Source organism: Psammomys obesus, unplaced genomic scaffold, assembly GCF_907164565.1.
Source record: "Psammomys obesus unplaced genomic scaffold, mPsaObe1.curated_primary_1811, whole genome shotgun sequence".
Taxonomy (NCBI): domain Eukaryota; kingdom Metazoa; phylum Chordata; class Mammalia; order Rodentia; family Muridae; genus Psammomys; species Psammomys obesus.
Window position 1 is genome coordinate 10,462,507 of NW_026596039.1, and position 15,944 is coordinate 10,478,450.

General features: G+C 48.7%; 1 protein-coding gene across 1 annotated transcript in view; it reads right to left on the minus strand.

Annotated features, from left to right (window-relative positions):
• Zbtb16 (zinc finger and BTB domain containing 16) overlaps positions 1-15,944 on the minus strand; it is a 183,295-nt gene that overhangs the window by 12,833 nt on the left and 154,518 nt on the right. The window lies entirely within an intron of this gene.

Genomic DNA, 15,944 nt, shown 5'->3' on the forward strand with positions numbered 1-15,944 from the left:
TTAATGGAGAAAAGACACGAAGCCACGTGGATAAGAAAGCAGCTACATTTCTGCAAATGTCTTGAGTGCAGCGCAGGAGAAGGCGGGCTGGTAAGAACCTGTAACCACAGAGGAGTCTGAGGCAGCACTGGGAAGACGGGGTAGAATCTGTGAGAACCAACAATAACTCGGATCATATGGGCGGGCCATTACTGTGTCATAACTCATTTAAAACCACACACTTCATATGGGCAGAGAGGAGCATGGGGCGCTAACTGGCCCCAATTTCCAGAGAGTTCGTAGTTGGGAGCAGCAAAAGACTTACTCATTTCTTTCCTGAGTTGTTTTTTTTTTTTTTCCCCTCCTGAAACAGGGTTCTCTGTGTAGCCCTGGCTGTCCTGAAACTCACTCTGTAGGCCAGGCTGGCCTTGAACTCAAAGATCAGCCTGCCTCTGCCTCTCAAGTCCTGGGATTAAAGGCATGAGCCGCCGCCACCACCACCAGGGACCACATTCTTATAACCACTTTCCCATTTAGAAAATCAAGAATCTCGAGAGCCACTTCATGCCACAAATAGTGTTATGACACTCCCTACAATGAGCCAATGAAGAGCACAGTCCTCCACAGTTCCTGTTCTACTCTCAATACCACCCAGCACACGGTACATCAAGGGAACATTCAAAAGGATGGAGGAGAGTCTGTGAATGCTCAGGGATGGCAAAACCAGGTGGAGGAGGATGACCAGTCCTAACTTTAGAAGCAGGAAGAAGGTGAGGAGGGGGCTAAAGAAGAGCCAGGGGTCAGGTCATGTGAGGTCCTGACCAGCCATGCTACAAGCTCTGGGTTTCATCATAAAACCAACAGGAAGTTGTCGAAGGATTTCAAACCAGTGAATCATGTGAGATAGTCATTCAGTTCTACCCTATCACTTGGTTGGCTGGCCCAGTAGCCTAGGTGCCCTACTGAACCCCACAAAGGCAGGCCACTAGTCATCAACATCTTCCTGATGCCACTGTGGGCCCACAGCCTTCCAGCTGCAGTCTTGGCTTATAGCTCCTTGCCAGCCAGTTTTGGATTCCATTTCCCTAAGAACATTAGCTCCCCAAACAAGCCCACACGCTTCTCTCCTCCTCTCTCTCTCTCTCTCTCTCTCTCTCTCTCTCTCTCTCTCTCTGCTGTTATCTGGGCAGTGCTGCCTGTGCTCAGTCCCACAATGCTGTCCCTTGTGTGAGGGATACCAACAGAAAAGGTGATCAGGTGTGTTGGTCAAGTCCAAAGTGGAAGGAATGTCAGAGCATTTGGGCTATTGAAAGGCTTGGGCTGCTCGGTGTGGCATGAGGAAGCTTCCAGGAGCAGGTGAGAGAGGCAGAGAAGGGACAGTGGTGGTTCAGAAGAGCTGTGCTGCCTCCCTGACAAGCAACGGCATGACAAACGGGAGGTCTGGTTCTTGCCTCCTCAGGACCACACATGGCTGGGTTTGGAATAAAAGGCAAGGACCACCCCTCACCACCACCCACTCTCTTCTCCTAACTACCCACTGGTGCCTCTCTCTGCAGATACTAAAGTCTAGCTACCTGCAGCCATGCAGGAGGGCTGCATGGAGGAGGAACACCGGCTTTCCTCCAAATGTTTGAAAGCGGAAGGAAATAAGGGGCGTAAAGAAAGAAAAAAGCCGTTTCAGCTAGGTGCTTTATCTGCGGTCATCTCAATTTAAAGCTTGCATCCCTACAGGGCAGGCGTTCTAGCCACCTTCTTACAAAGAGAAAAGCAGAGATTAAATAACTTGCCTAAGGTCACACAGAGAGGAAAGAGGCAAATCTGGAACGTGTCTTGGTCTCTTTGATTCTAGAAATCACGGCCTGCACCCCATCTATTTTTATTTTTTAGTATGTGTGTGTGTTGTACCTCCGTAGGGTGTACGTGTGTGAGGGGGTGACTGGAGGATAGTGGATGACATCAGGACGGCTCTCTACCTACTTTATGGAGACAGGATCTTTCACTGAACCTTGAAGCTTTGGCTAGACTAGCTGGCCAGTGAGCAATGGGATTAGCCAGTCCTCAACAACTGCACTGGGATCACAGGGACACGCAGCCATGCCTCCCTGTTATGTTGGTGATGGGCATCCAAGCGCAGGCCCACATCAATCATTTTACCCAGCTGAGCAACCCCCTCGCTTCTGAACCCCATTTTGGACACATCTGTCTGTCTGGGCTTCCCCCAAAAGAGACACAGTGAAGGCAGTAAGAAGCAAGCACCAAAGCATGTTGGGATCACTCCAGCCATAGCCCAGGAAGCACAGACAGAGGCTGGTCATCAGGCACAGCTGTCTAAAGCTTTCCAAACACAAGCCCCACAGGAAGGTGCCAGTAAGTTCTCTGGGAGAGATCTCGGGGACTCAGCTTCATCCACTGGAGGAGGACATGCTGGGAGCGATAGTCTGCCTGAGCAGTCATAGCTGCCAGCACTGACAATGAGTCCTCCAGTGTCCAGTCCAGCTTGCTAAGCAAGAGCAGAGTCCACCCACAACACGTTCTAATGCACAGCACAGCCGTTCCAGCTTCTTCAGACTGAGGGTTCTCGGCACCTGCACCCGCTTTACCCTGAACTCTACCCCACAGAAAGCCCGAAGTAGGCCAGGTGTTCAAACAGCTGCCTTAAATCAGCTCGAGGGAGCAGGCTTCCTGAACAGCCTTTACCAGCCAAGGCTTCCTATTCTGAGATCCCCAGTATGGACTAAGAGGTTGAATAAATGGCACCCACGAAGGACACCCTGAGAAGCTGCCACCGAGCAGTGTAGACTGAGTCTCCTGTGGCATCCTGTCCCCTTGCTGTTCCCATGATGCTCGGAAGCTGCACTAGTGAGCTACCTCCACCTCACAGAATGGCCTGAACTTGCTTTGTGTCCATTTACCACTCTTACTCCATTACCAAATGACCAGGAAAAGGTTGAGATGGAGCAGAGGATTTGGACACCAAGCCTGGGATGTAGGGTGGGGGAGCAGTGGTCAAGAAACACCACCCACAGCATAAATAAGACACGGGTGACTCTCAGCGAGTCTCAGAGGAGATTTTGAGTTCAGCTCTGAGAAATGGAGTGCACCTGAGAAGCCAGAAATGGGGCACTCACTTGCGGTTAAGGACACACTGCAAATGGATTTCAGAGCGGGTAGCATAGAGGATGGAGACAAGCCAGGACAACTGGGGAGGTCAGATTACAGAGGGCCACATGCGCCAGGGAAGACAGCACGGATAACATCCCACAGGCAAAACAGGGCTAGAGGACTGCAAAGGTCTCCGTGTTTGTGTCCCTTCCCTCACTGCAAAAATGAGTACGTTAAAATCATTATCCTCAAGGTGATGGTATTACCAGGTCGAGGCTTTACAAAGTCTTTTATTACAAGGGTGGAGCCCTCCTCAACAAGATGAGTGCCCTTATCAAAAAGATCCCTTATCCTAGTCAGAACACAGGACACAGTCAGAAGTCTGCAGTCTGCAACTAGGAAGAAGGACCTCCTGAGGACCCAGCCATGTTGGAATCCATACTTCAGGCTGCCCAGCCTTTAGGACTGTGATACATTCATTTCTAGAGATTAATCATCCAGTCTACAGTCACATGTTAGAGCAACTCAAACTGACTGAAGACAGATGCAAGTGTCCAACAGCCTGGTAGACAGTGCCTCTGTGCATAGCCAAGGTGTGGGTGGCTGCAAGTGGCTAGAAGCAGGGAGGGAATTAATGGCTGTTTTGCTACTGCAGAAAGAAGATGGAGACAAGATGATGTCAGAGGCTTTGTGGACAGGAAGAAAGCAGGAACTGGGCTCTAGTGGGGAAAAGTAAAAATCTCAAATGGCCAGGCCTGCACCCTGTTGACAGACTTAAGATTCTATTATTATCAGTTAAAAAGAAATATTATGACCCCAGTACTCTCTCTCTCCTTCCTGAGATCTCACACAAGCACAATGTTGCACCTTGGTCACTTACCCACCAACTGAGACTCAGGGCACCATGCTGTGTGTGTGAAAGAGAAGACGGCTTAGAGGTTCTGTATCTACTTTCCCTATACTTTTTTCCTTGAAAAAAAAACCAACAGTCACAGTGAAAGAAAAGGAAAACCAGGAAAGGATTGAAGAGTGAATGAGACACAAGAAAAACCATCGGCGCGTGCAAGTTAAAAATCTAAAGATTAGATGTGACTTATTAAACAATTTGCTGTCGTTTCTGCCCAGCTGATTGTTTGCATGTATGATGAGTCAGTGCCGATTCTATTACACTGGGAGATTAAGCAAATAAATGCTAGCTTTTGGAAACACATTAAAATGTGGGGCTATGGAAATAAAATTATCTAGAAAATTGTATTAGCAATTCATTAGCTGCAGTGAGATCTGTGGCGGGGGCAAAGGACCCACTGCACTAGCACACTCTGCTCCCTGCAGTGACTGAGCTCCACCCTCCACTGAAGTAACAATCAGAACCAGAGCTAGTTCCTCCCAACAGGACAGAGGTGGACTCTGATGGAATGAAGAAATCAAGGTCAACGGGTTGGAGAGAGGAAAAAGGAGCAGAGTCCGGTTCTGCCATTTCGGTTGCCTTGGGATCTTTTATGTAAGCCATTTAACTTCCCTGGATTGGAGTGTGTCCATCCTTTTCCATATTGCTGTGGTTGCGTAGAACAACAAATGAGATCCCCACGTGAGAAGTCTTCACAGAGTGGTTCGTTGTAGAGCTAATGCCAGCCCAAATGATGCCTTCCTCTAAACTAGGAAAGCCTGTCACCTTCCTCTGATAGACAGCAGATCCTCATTGTTGGCTAGTGAGAAAGCTAGATTTTAATCTCCACCTCTCCCTCAGCCAGACAGCCTTGTGCAGTGAACAACCTGGATGGTGACTCGTAGAAGCCCTGCACAATGAACAAACATATGTTGCTTTATTGATTCTGGGTTGCCTCTTCCAGGAAGCTGGCCCTAGCAATGGCATCTTGGATGACTTGTACTATTTAGGACTTGGTGCCAAGGACACCATCATCCTCTGAGCACTCATTGTTACCGCACATAAAACCCTTTATTGCATTTACCTTTGACTTTCAATTCTGCCTACTTAAGCTACCAAAGCAGGAGCCAGAATAGCTATCTTATCTCCCCTAAAACGTAGCACAGGGGCTAATGCAAGCAGGCCCGCAAAAACTGTATGCTGCAATGACAATACAGACGGGACTTCGGGACGATGACAGCAGTGTATGCAGGGTGGGTGGTAGTCAGTAGGTCATGGTACAGAGATAGACAGCTTGGGCTGGTGAGAGCTCAGAACTAAGCCTAGAAACAAGGCCACTGCAAAGAATCTCCCACACAATCCCGTATCTCCATGGCAATCACTAATGCCAGGTGACACACAGGTGCTGAACTCACAGGCTCCGTGTACTGGACAGTTTTAGGTGAACGTGACACAAGCTAGGGTCATTAGAGAGGAGGAAACCTCAAGTGAAAAAAAAAAAAATGCCTCCATAAGATAGGGCTGTAGGCAAGACTGTAGAGCATTTTCTTAATTCGTGATTGATGTGGGTGGGGCTGTGCCTGGCCTGGAGGTCCTGGGTTCTATAAGAAAGCAGGCTGAGCAAGCCATGGTGGCAAGCCAGTAAGCAGCACTCCTCCATGACCTCTGCATCATCTCCTGCCTCCAGGCTCCTTTCCTGCTTGAGTTCCTGCCCTCACTGCTTTTGATGATGAACATTATATGAAACTGTGAGTGAAACAAACCCTTTTTTTCCCCAAGTTGCTTTGGTCATGGTGTTTCATCATAGCAATAGTAACCCCGACTAAGACACCAGCTACCACGCCTGTCAGACTACACCACTGTCTGAGCTCTGCTGCTCGGAAACGAAAACTCCGAACATCGAAGGATCAGCCAGTCCATGCTGTATGGGGAAACAATGTGAAAACCCCACTTCTGGCCCAGCATGGCTGCACCTGACCTTGTGATCCTGACGCAGGAAATTACTGTCCAAGCTGTAGGTGTTGACTGGGTCAGAACCCCTCACCCCCACCCCGTGACATCTGTTTGGGCCTTACCGCCCAACCTGGAGCTGATGTGAAGTGGTGGAAACTTTAAGGTGGTCCCTAGGAAGGAGGTCTTTAGCTCACTGTGGAATGCGCTTGAGGGATGATGCTTCCAACCCGGTTGTCCCTCTCACTGCCTGGCTAGGAAGTGAGGGGATCTGGTCCTTCTCATGCTCATTGTCAGGAATGCAACCTCACATCACAGGCCTAAGGCCAACAAGGGACCATGAGCTGGAGCTTTCAGAACTGTGAGCAAAACAAACCCCTTCTGTCCTCAAGTTCATTCTTTCCGTTGTTTGTTACAGTAACAGAAAGCTGACCAACTCAGTGCCTGACTTAAGCTCCTGTACTGAAGACACAGAATTCCTAATCAACCTGCTGCTTCTACCATTCACTCCCTAGTGTTGCCATAAGGCAACAGACTACACTGCAGAGTATATAAAGGCTGCAAATGCACTGTTCTCCACCAATTTCAAACTTCAGTTATGAGTCAGATACAAAACTCAGCCTCAGCAGAAGACAATTACTTCATCAGCAAAGAGACCCAACAGGCCCCCACCCTGGTATTTCTGTAGAGTGGGAAGATGTGGCTTGGTCTAGACTCCCCAAGTACTTGCCCAAAGGGATCTGAACTAAGAAGAGGAAACGGCAAGGGTGAATTTGGAATGTGGGTTGAGGAAACACGGGCAGGCTCCATGCAAATGCCTGTGACCTGTGTGTGTAAATCCTACTGAGGTAGAAAAGAAGGGGAAAAGTAAGGGGACATGGGAAGAGGCAGGACTCTCTGCTCATGAATCTCAACTCATGAATCTAGTTAGTCTCTTGCCAGCTAAGAGTCAATAGCTGTATGTAGCACAGAGGCTGGAAAGATGGCTTCATGGTTAAGAGCACTTGTTCATCTTGCAGAGGACCTAGATTTGGTCCTCAGCACTTGCGTGGTGGTTCACACCCATCTCTAAGTGCAGTTCCAGGAGATCTGACATCCTCCTCTAGCCCCCACAGTCAGTAGGCATGCATGGGATGAATCTACGCACGCACAGACAAACATACACACACAATATTTTTAAAGAAGGAAGAACTGCAACACAATTTGGGGTTAATGTTGTCCCGCCTGGTGTCTAATTCCTTTTATACAACTCACAGTTCCACATAGTTTATCAAGTCAGACCCATTCGTAAGTTGTATGACCAGCTGTGGCCTTTCTCCTTTCCCAACTACAAACCAGCAATTTTCGAGGAGTCTCTCAAGCAAGATTAGAAACTCCATTTACAGTGAAAGACATGTCCAAACTCCCTTGTGAGGCTTTTGTGACCCATTACTTCACCTTACCAGATTTTAATCCTGTCCAGCGCACCTCAGAAATCACCCTACGATCTCATCTGTGGGGCATTGCCATATCATAACCTCAGAAGATACCAAAATCACATACACCATTAAAATGTCTAAGCTCAATTTCCTCCTGAGATGGGTAGGTAGGTTTTTTCCCCAAGCATTTATTTCTCTTTCCATTAACTCTCAGACATAAATCTATGTTAAAACCTTTTCTTAAGAAACTCCAACCCTGCTTCACACCGACTCATCCTGAAATTCTTTTCTGCAGTACAGTTGAAACTCTTGGCTCTGAGAAAAGCCGAGAATGCTGCAGACGGCAGCATGGAGCCTTGCCAAGCCACTATCACAGGCGACAGTGAGCCACACCATGTCCCCCAAGGCAGCACAGCCAGTCTGGGGTGTCACATGGGTACAATGTACAGGTTCCTGATTCAAAGGCAAGTTTAATTTTAGCAAAAATTGGAGAGAAAGCCAGGCCAGGGTGGAACAGGAGGCAGGAGGGATGACACAGAACCTTGGGCCTTTATCTTGTCCAGGTGATGATGGGGTCTGAAATTGTAAGACACAAAAGCCTCGTGTTTACACCTGTGCCATTTCCATGCCAATTAGCTCTTGAATGGAAAGGAAGGAGCTTGATCGGAGGGGCACGCAGCTGGCAAAGGTGCTCAGGTGGTACACGTTCTCGGAGCAAGGCTCTTATTATCTCCCTCGACAAGCAGCTCCTTAATCAGAGGAGCAGAGGAAACTAAATATACTTCCATTTCTTTTGGTAAGCAGGCTGGGACTGCTCCACATGGGGTGTGCATGTAGTGTGTGTGTGTGTGTTGTGAACACAGATGGGTTTCTGATGTCCAATTCCACGCAGCAAGGAACAGACATCTCTCCTACTACCCCGAGCAGCTGCCTTCCAGGATGGGAACGAATATCAAATTGGGGCTAGGTAAAAACCTCAATTTAAACTGTAAATACCTCCATTTCTTTCTTCTAATCCTACGGGCGGGTCTCTCCACTGCTGCTGACCCCCCAGGGAATTATCTTTCCTAAACTGCCAAAGCCATCAGTTAAATCGTTACCTCTACTCTTCCTTCCCCCGGCTTTCTCTTCCCTGCCATGGATGTGGCTCCAGGTTGTTGTTGAAGAAGATACAGAGATGATCACCCACTGTGCCAGAGGCAGATACAGGCAGCACAATTGACTCACACTGTAGGGAGAAGGTTCTCCCTGCATCTTAAGAACGTGAAAAAGCCTAGGGGTGTGGATGCAGGAGGTAGCAGAAAGCAGACAAATGCTCAGACTTCACATCTGCAGAACATCTCGTTGACTACCCCTGAGCCATCACTGAGGACTTAGAAAACCACTGAAGGAAGGCCAGCAAGCCATCCATTCACATCTCCTCTGATTTCTCTTTGGGTGTTGAGTGGCAGGATCCCTTGCCGAAAGAATCCAGTGCCCCCAGCTGAAGCACATCTCTGCCCGCCTGACCGTTCGGTAATGTCAGCTGCCTGCAAGGCAGAGCTCCGTCCCACTCACCCACTTTCTGCCAGTGACTGCTCACCCAGCAGGCTGAGAAAACGCCCTGAAAGCCTTGCCTTCACCCGAGTTAGCATCGAGCTCCTGCATAGGTGTTTGTCTGCTAGAGTCACTGCTGGTTCACATTTTCCCAAATGCACCTACGAAACCCAAACCTTAGCCTCTAGCCTTCCTGTCCCTTTGGACCTTGTCGATCTCCAGTCTCAAGTCCTCACTTTCTCTTTCAAGGATCCGTTTCTTCTTATCTCTTCAGAACCTTAGGAGGTACCTACACATTTCCGTAACCCTCCATTATTTTTATGATGGGAAGGAGGAATGTTAGGGTTTGGTATTGTCAGAGGAATAGGAATTCCTCAATGAGTAACACAAAGGGGGAACAGGCAGCGGATTGAGATTTGTTTTAAAACTAAGCAACGGGCAGGGTGAGTGGCTGCATTTTTCAAAACATACCCCAGTGTCAGCCTCGTGGGGAATGCGGCTGCTTCCTCGGGCTGTGGCAGCTAGGAGAGCCTGCTGCCTCCCGGAAACCGTGTATTTGTTTAGCAGTGAGCCCAGACACAAGCGCATTTCATTACCAGCACCTCCAGCTACAGTAAACAAATTTGTCAGCTCACTAGCTCATTAAGGTGCGCCCCGGACACTCGGGATTTATTGAGACCTGCACAATAAAAGTAACATGAATGGATTTACTAATTTTGTCAATCACTCCAACAAACCAGCCCAAAAGGGGGAGCAAATGTGGGAGGGGTGGAGAAGAAAGGAAGGGTGGTAAAGGAAAGGCGGGAGGAGGGGGTGTTGGCTTGCAAGAGAGAAAATGAAGGGGTGACAGTGGGACCAGACCTGTTCTCTGCCATCAGCCAATATGGGAGCCCACTGAATATCCACCAGGTCTCCTTTCCTAGGGTGCGGGGACCCCGGCAGAGATGCCAAAGGAAAATGACATCACACACTCTGGTTTCCTGTGGGTTACTCTGAATCTCTCAACTGCACCTAAGACTCAGAACTCTGTGAACTTGAGGATGAGAAGGCACTTGCCCAGAAGGGGCAGCCTCAGCAGCCTCCCGAGGAGCTGTTGCCTCTTGCATTTCGTTCAACCTGCCCCTGGACTCTTGGCTTCCCAGGCTACTTGCTGGACCCTTTGCAGACATTCCAAAATGAACTTAAAACCTCTACAGTCAGAGCTGGAAGGGGGGTATGAGAAGGAGGGGGGGTGGTCAGGATGGAAAGTAAATCCGGAGAGGTATGCAGCCCTCTGGTCTGTAACTTTCAAAATGACAGCAGGACCGGGGCAAAGGTCAGGGAGTCCGAGGCCTTAAGCACCTCAGCCAGCTGTGGCGGGGAAGCCTGGAGCCCACAGGACGCCTGCCTGTATAAATCAACAGTAAGCAGGGCCTGCTGGAGATCGGGGACAATGGGCCCACAAGGGGTTGGGAAGAGGGACAATGGTGCCTGGCCAGTGCGCAGGCCCGGAACAAATGTGCCCTGGCACCACAGGGGCCCCCATTTGTGAAACTAATTGGCCCACGATTGAAAAACTGGACCGACTTCAACAGCCCTGGGAGGAAAAGCAGGCAGCCCACAAGAGCCTCACCTAGCCCAGCTGAGGGCCAGCCCTGTGGGTGTGAGGCGAGGCCTTCATTCTGCCAGGGTTGACCTAGTCAGGCTTAGGGAAGAATGGTATGGAATCTGGTGCTGGTAGGTGTCATGTCAACTTCTCCCAAAGTCTGGAGGAAAAAGTGACCTTCCGTTTCCCTCCCGGGCCTGTTCTACTGAGGCATAGCTTCAAGGTGAGAGATACTATCAACTCTCTGGGTTTCCTGAACCTCAGAGCCCTTATAGCCCTCATCTTGACCAGGTCAGTTCTTCCCTAAGTCCATCTCCCTTGCTGGTCTTCAGGTCTATGACCTCTATGGATAGTGGGTGACCTGTTGCTCTCTGCGGGGCTGCCCAGAGAGTATAAGAAAACAGGGTCTCTTGGAGCCAAATTCATCTGGTTTTGGGGATGTCTGGGAACAGAGGCTCCAGAAGTGTGTGACGAGGAGTCAGGAAGACATAAGACAGGCCAGGCCTTTGTCCCTCCTGTTACCTTCATCAGCAGACTCCCCACTGAAGAGGCTACAGAACAGAAAGAAAGCAGTGGCAACTTCATTGAGAAGACCTGCCTGGCTCAAGGGCTCACAGTGAGCTCCTGGCTAGATACCTTAAGCTCCTCATGGGGACAATGAGGGGAAAATGAAAGACCCTTGAAGAATTTGTCTATCTCTAATATCCAATGTTCTAGGCCCATGGAGGACAGTCTGAGTGCCTTCAGAGGTTCAGCAGGCTTCAGTGGGAACCACTGTCACAAGCTGACAGTCACAGGTAAGGCAGACAAAGGACCTGACGTTGACTAGGTTCGGCTAGGCGCCAATCCAGGTCTTCAGCATCCCCAAGGACCCTGTGAGATGGGAGTTCCTAGCAAGAGAAGGAAGCAAGGCCTTGGGGGACCACTCCCAGAGATCTAGTGAGCTACTCCTAGGACAGACCATGCATGCTGGAGATAAGGATCCCTTGAGCCCTGTCTGAGTCAGGCAAGGGCTCTTTTGATGGGGTGAGAATACAGCAAAAAGCAGAGACAGAGAGTGCCACATCCCAGCATTAAGATGACAGCGAAGTGCGTGGAGTACACACAGGCAGCAGGGTTAATGGGCCCCTCTGAATTGAGTGGCTTGTGTTCTTAGCCAGGTCCCTACATTCTGAGTGGAGCATCCAGAGCTCGGCAGAGAGATGGAGCTTCTAGTTAAAGATGGGACCAGTTTCCACACTGCTGTAGAAAACGTTCCCAGGTAGTTCTTCAAGTACACAAGACATTTTCCATGGAGGCCATTTCTTTAGTATCCATAGAGTCACGGGAGGCCCCCAGAAAGGGTTATGGAGCCCAGAAGTAGAATCTTTAAGGGGGGGACAACTTACCTGGGCACAAAAACCAAGTATAAGAAAGGTGTACAGGACAAAACAAAGCCCCAGAGAACAGCATAGAGCAGGGAGGGGACAGGGGAGGCAGGAACTAGAAATAAGAGAAATACTGATTGGTTTGGAGCATTTACAATATCTGACAAACACTGGCAGTGAAAAGAAAAAAAGTCCCCTGTAAATAAACAAAACCAAAAAAAAAAAAAATCAAGAGAAGGAGATGTATTCATTTTACTGACATTTTAATGGTTCCTCTCCTTCTCCCCCCAGAAGATGATTACAAATTAAGCAGCATTTAAATGCTTTTTACTGTCAACAATTAAAAAGAGGACTGTAGGCCCGAGAGCATGGCGGGCCATTCATTCCCACGGTAACCAGGCTATCAGAGACACCCGTGAGGCTTCTTGTACTGTATGGCACACAATGGCCCGAAAGGAAAAGTGTATGTGTTAATGTTGCAGGACATTCAAAAGCAAATGAACACATATAAAGCTCCAGGCACAAAGACAGACACCAACAGTGAGGGCAGAGCGGATGAAACCTGGACCCAAAGTCTCAGAACTGGCAGAGTTTAAGTGTGGCCTGATTATACCCCACTCAATACATCAGCATTTAATTCTCGTGGCACGTGTGCACGGGCTTGTATGTGTGTGTACATGTGTGTATGCATGTAAGAAACATCGATAGACACTGGTCTGCTTGCTCTCCTAAAACCAGGAACAAATAAGCCTGAGAGCGCTCGGGCATACCCACCCCGCTATAACTGCAGCGGGTCCTGATCTGCAGGACCACACATGTTAGATGCCCGGTGATCCTTACTTCACTCTGTTCAGAGTGAAGGATGTCTGTCATGGTGGCACGAGTCAAAATAATTCATTTATATTGTTAGCAAATCTCTCCTGTTGCCACTCAACCCACAGTAGCCGAAAGCATGGCCAACCTCTGCCCGCTCCAGCTCACTGCTACCAAACCTGACATCACTCGGATGCAGTCATTATAGAACTCTTTCAGCCAAATCGGTACAATTTGTAAGACTCTATATCATCTCAAGGACCTTTGAAAATAATGGACAAAAATAAGTAAATATATATATATATAAATTCAACTCTGGTGAAAAGGGGAGAAAGAAAAGGATTAAAGGGGAAAGCAGGTAGAGAGTAAGGGACCACAGACTGCAACCCCCAGTATTTCCCCCTCATTTCAGACATGCATAAGGCTGCCAGGGAGAGAGACAGAGGGACCACATCTTGAAGCTGCTGGGTCCACTTCTGTGCTGTGAAAGTTTAATATGCAGGAGGGACAACAGTGAAATAAAAGAGACACGTCCCCTTTAAAAGGAAATATAATTTACAGTGTGCAGCCAGGCGGCCCATAGTTTCAATCTCGTTTACTATAGAGAAAACTCAGCTAGCTGCTCTCTATCCCACAAATCCGATTTAATCAGACAAGCCAGCCAGCGTGGCTTGGAGTAAAAACGGATAATTAGTAAACAGAGAGCTACTCCAGTGCTTCATTGGCATTCGAGTTGGGCTACTGTGTCGCATTTAAAATGCAGTCTGATGAAGTTTACAAAATCAAACCATTTGTTACTCCTATTGAAGAGGCTTCAGGCCACTTGCAATTAAATTGGAATTAGTGCTCGGAATGAGACACAGCAAATTCATACTAAAAAGGATCTGACTTTGAGACATTTGACTTACTTCAACTGTTTTCTGTGTGGGCGTGGGTGTGGGTGCCACGGAGACGGTTCTCGATCACCCTGACTCCAAAGGGCTCCCTGCCTCTCTGAGCTTGTCCCCCGACAACTTGCCTCTCCCCTAGGCTGGTGTGAGGAGGGGGCCAGTCGGAGAGGAGACAGACAGCTGACTCTGAGGAACTAGGTCCCACATTCATACCAGGAAGATACTGTACCAGGGAAAATGTGTCCACAAAGGGCCATATGGCTCCCTTCAGCATGAGGCCTTTGGACAAGGGGGTGGGAGGGGGGCGGAGAAGCTGCCAGAAGGCACACTTCGAGAGGGCACCGGCGCCGCCCCTCTCAGACAGCAGGCTGGCTGCCTCCTGGGGAGAATGGGGAACTTTTCCTGTTGGCTGGGCTCCTGTGATACTGGGCACGGGGAAAGCTTCATTCGCCACAGCCTGCTCATCAGCATCTCCCACCTTCTGCTCTGCCCCTGCAGGCAGGGCAGACTCAGTCTCAGCAAGCCTTCTTAGGCAGAAGCCTGGGAAACTCCCCAGCTGCCATGGCTAGCATTCAGGATGTTGGTGAACGTGGATGGGGAAAGAGAACATCTTGATTTTCACTGAGAAATGTTGCGGTTCTTTGGACTGAGGGGGTTAACAGCAAAGCAGCCAGATTCATGGTGCCTGGAGCACCTTTGTCATGGATCGCTGTTTTCATGCCACACTGGAACTGTCGTGTATGAAAGCCACACCTACAGAAATATGACAGCTATTCAACCATGTCTTGTTAGGTCATGGGATAACAATGAATCACAAATGTTACTGTGTTAAACATGTATTTTTTTTTTTCAAGACAAGGTCCTGTTACATGGCCCAGGCTTGCCTGGAACTCACTATGTAGCCCAGGCTAGCCTCCTAACTCATTATATATATCCCAGGGTGGCCTTGGAGTAGCAATCCTGCTTTAGCCTCCTGCATACAGAGATTACTGATGTTTACTATTGCCCACCGCCTACAAATGATTTTTTTTAAAAAGCCTTTGACATATATTTCAGGTCTCTATTAACATCTTATGTTTTACTTTACGTACTCACAGATATTTTTCTTTCTCTTGCTTGTCTTTTGTGTTTTTAGTACTACTTGGGACTGACCTTAGGGCTTCGCATGCTGGGCAAGCACTCAACTATTCTGCTACATCCCCATGTCTCACAGACATTATTATGAGGATGTGTGCAGGGGCTTCACCTTCCTGAGGAATCCAGGGCAGACAGACAAACAAACAAAAACCCATCATTGCTTACAGGGTTGGAGAGGGTGGTTGTGGATACAGAGCTTACTGTATACAGTTTCAACTCTGCAGGACGAGAATTACGCAACAATGAAGACTCATTAGCACCACTGAAGTATATCTTTAAAAATGGTTCCGGCATTACCAAATTACCCAAATTAAAATACAAAAAAAAAAAATTAAAATCCATGGTCTAGGCTGGTGCAAAAGTTCTCTATACTCTTCAACGGCACTACTGCCAAAATCTGGGATCATTTCTTTTTTTTTAAACATTCCCACCTGGCAGCAAGAGCAGAGGAGATGCTCAGTCAGTCCAACGGGAGAACTACAGCACAAGGGCCCTTCCACGACTCTGTCTGAGGGTTGTCTTCTCAGCTCTGACACCAGGGAGTCCTTCAAGTTTACAGTTCACTGTTTCCCCTCTCTCTGTCAGAATGACTGCTACTTGAGAGTGGGGTCCACTTCTCTTACGCACTGGAGTATCACTCAGTCCCAACACATGAGCAATGAAATTTTACTGGACGGGGAAAAAGATGAGCGGTTGGATGAAAGACTAACCAAATTAGTAAGAAGCTACGCTGTGACCCTGCAGAGCGCCTTCTGTCCTAGGCCGTATGCCTCTGACATCTTCTTACCACCGACCTCTCTCCACCCCTCTCGGCATGTGGAGCCCCCGGTGAGAGCATACAGCCAGTGTGATGGGCAATGGAAGGGCATATCCGATGTGGAATACTAGGGGCGGCAGACCACTGCCGTCTGGGGCCCAGGGACATTCCTGGGAACTTCAGTCCTGTCCTTTACTGCATGCATCCCCTGCTGCTGTCTTTGGAGGAGTCTTGAGGGCTCTCCCTAGGTTTCCTGTCCTACAACATGGGGAAGGGAGTAGAAATGATGGGGTATATAAGTACGGTGGTGGGTCAGAGGACAGTCAATCTGAAGGTCTGTTGTGCGGAACAATAGAGAGGGAACTTTGGCAGCCTGAGCAAGAGACTTTAATGCAGCAGCTGGAGACCTGGAAGGAGGCTGTCCATCTTGTTCTTCACAAGAATGGGAGTGGAACTGGATTATGGTCAAGAAACAATCACACACACACACACACACACACACACACACACACACACACACACAC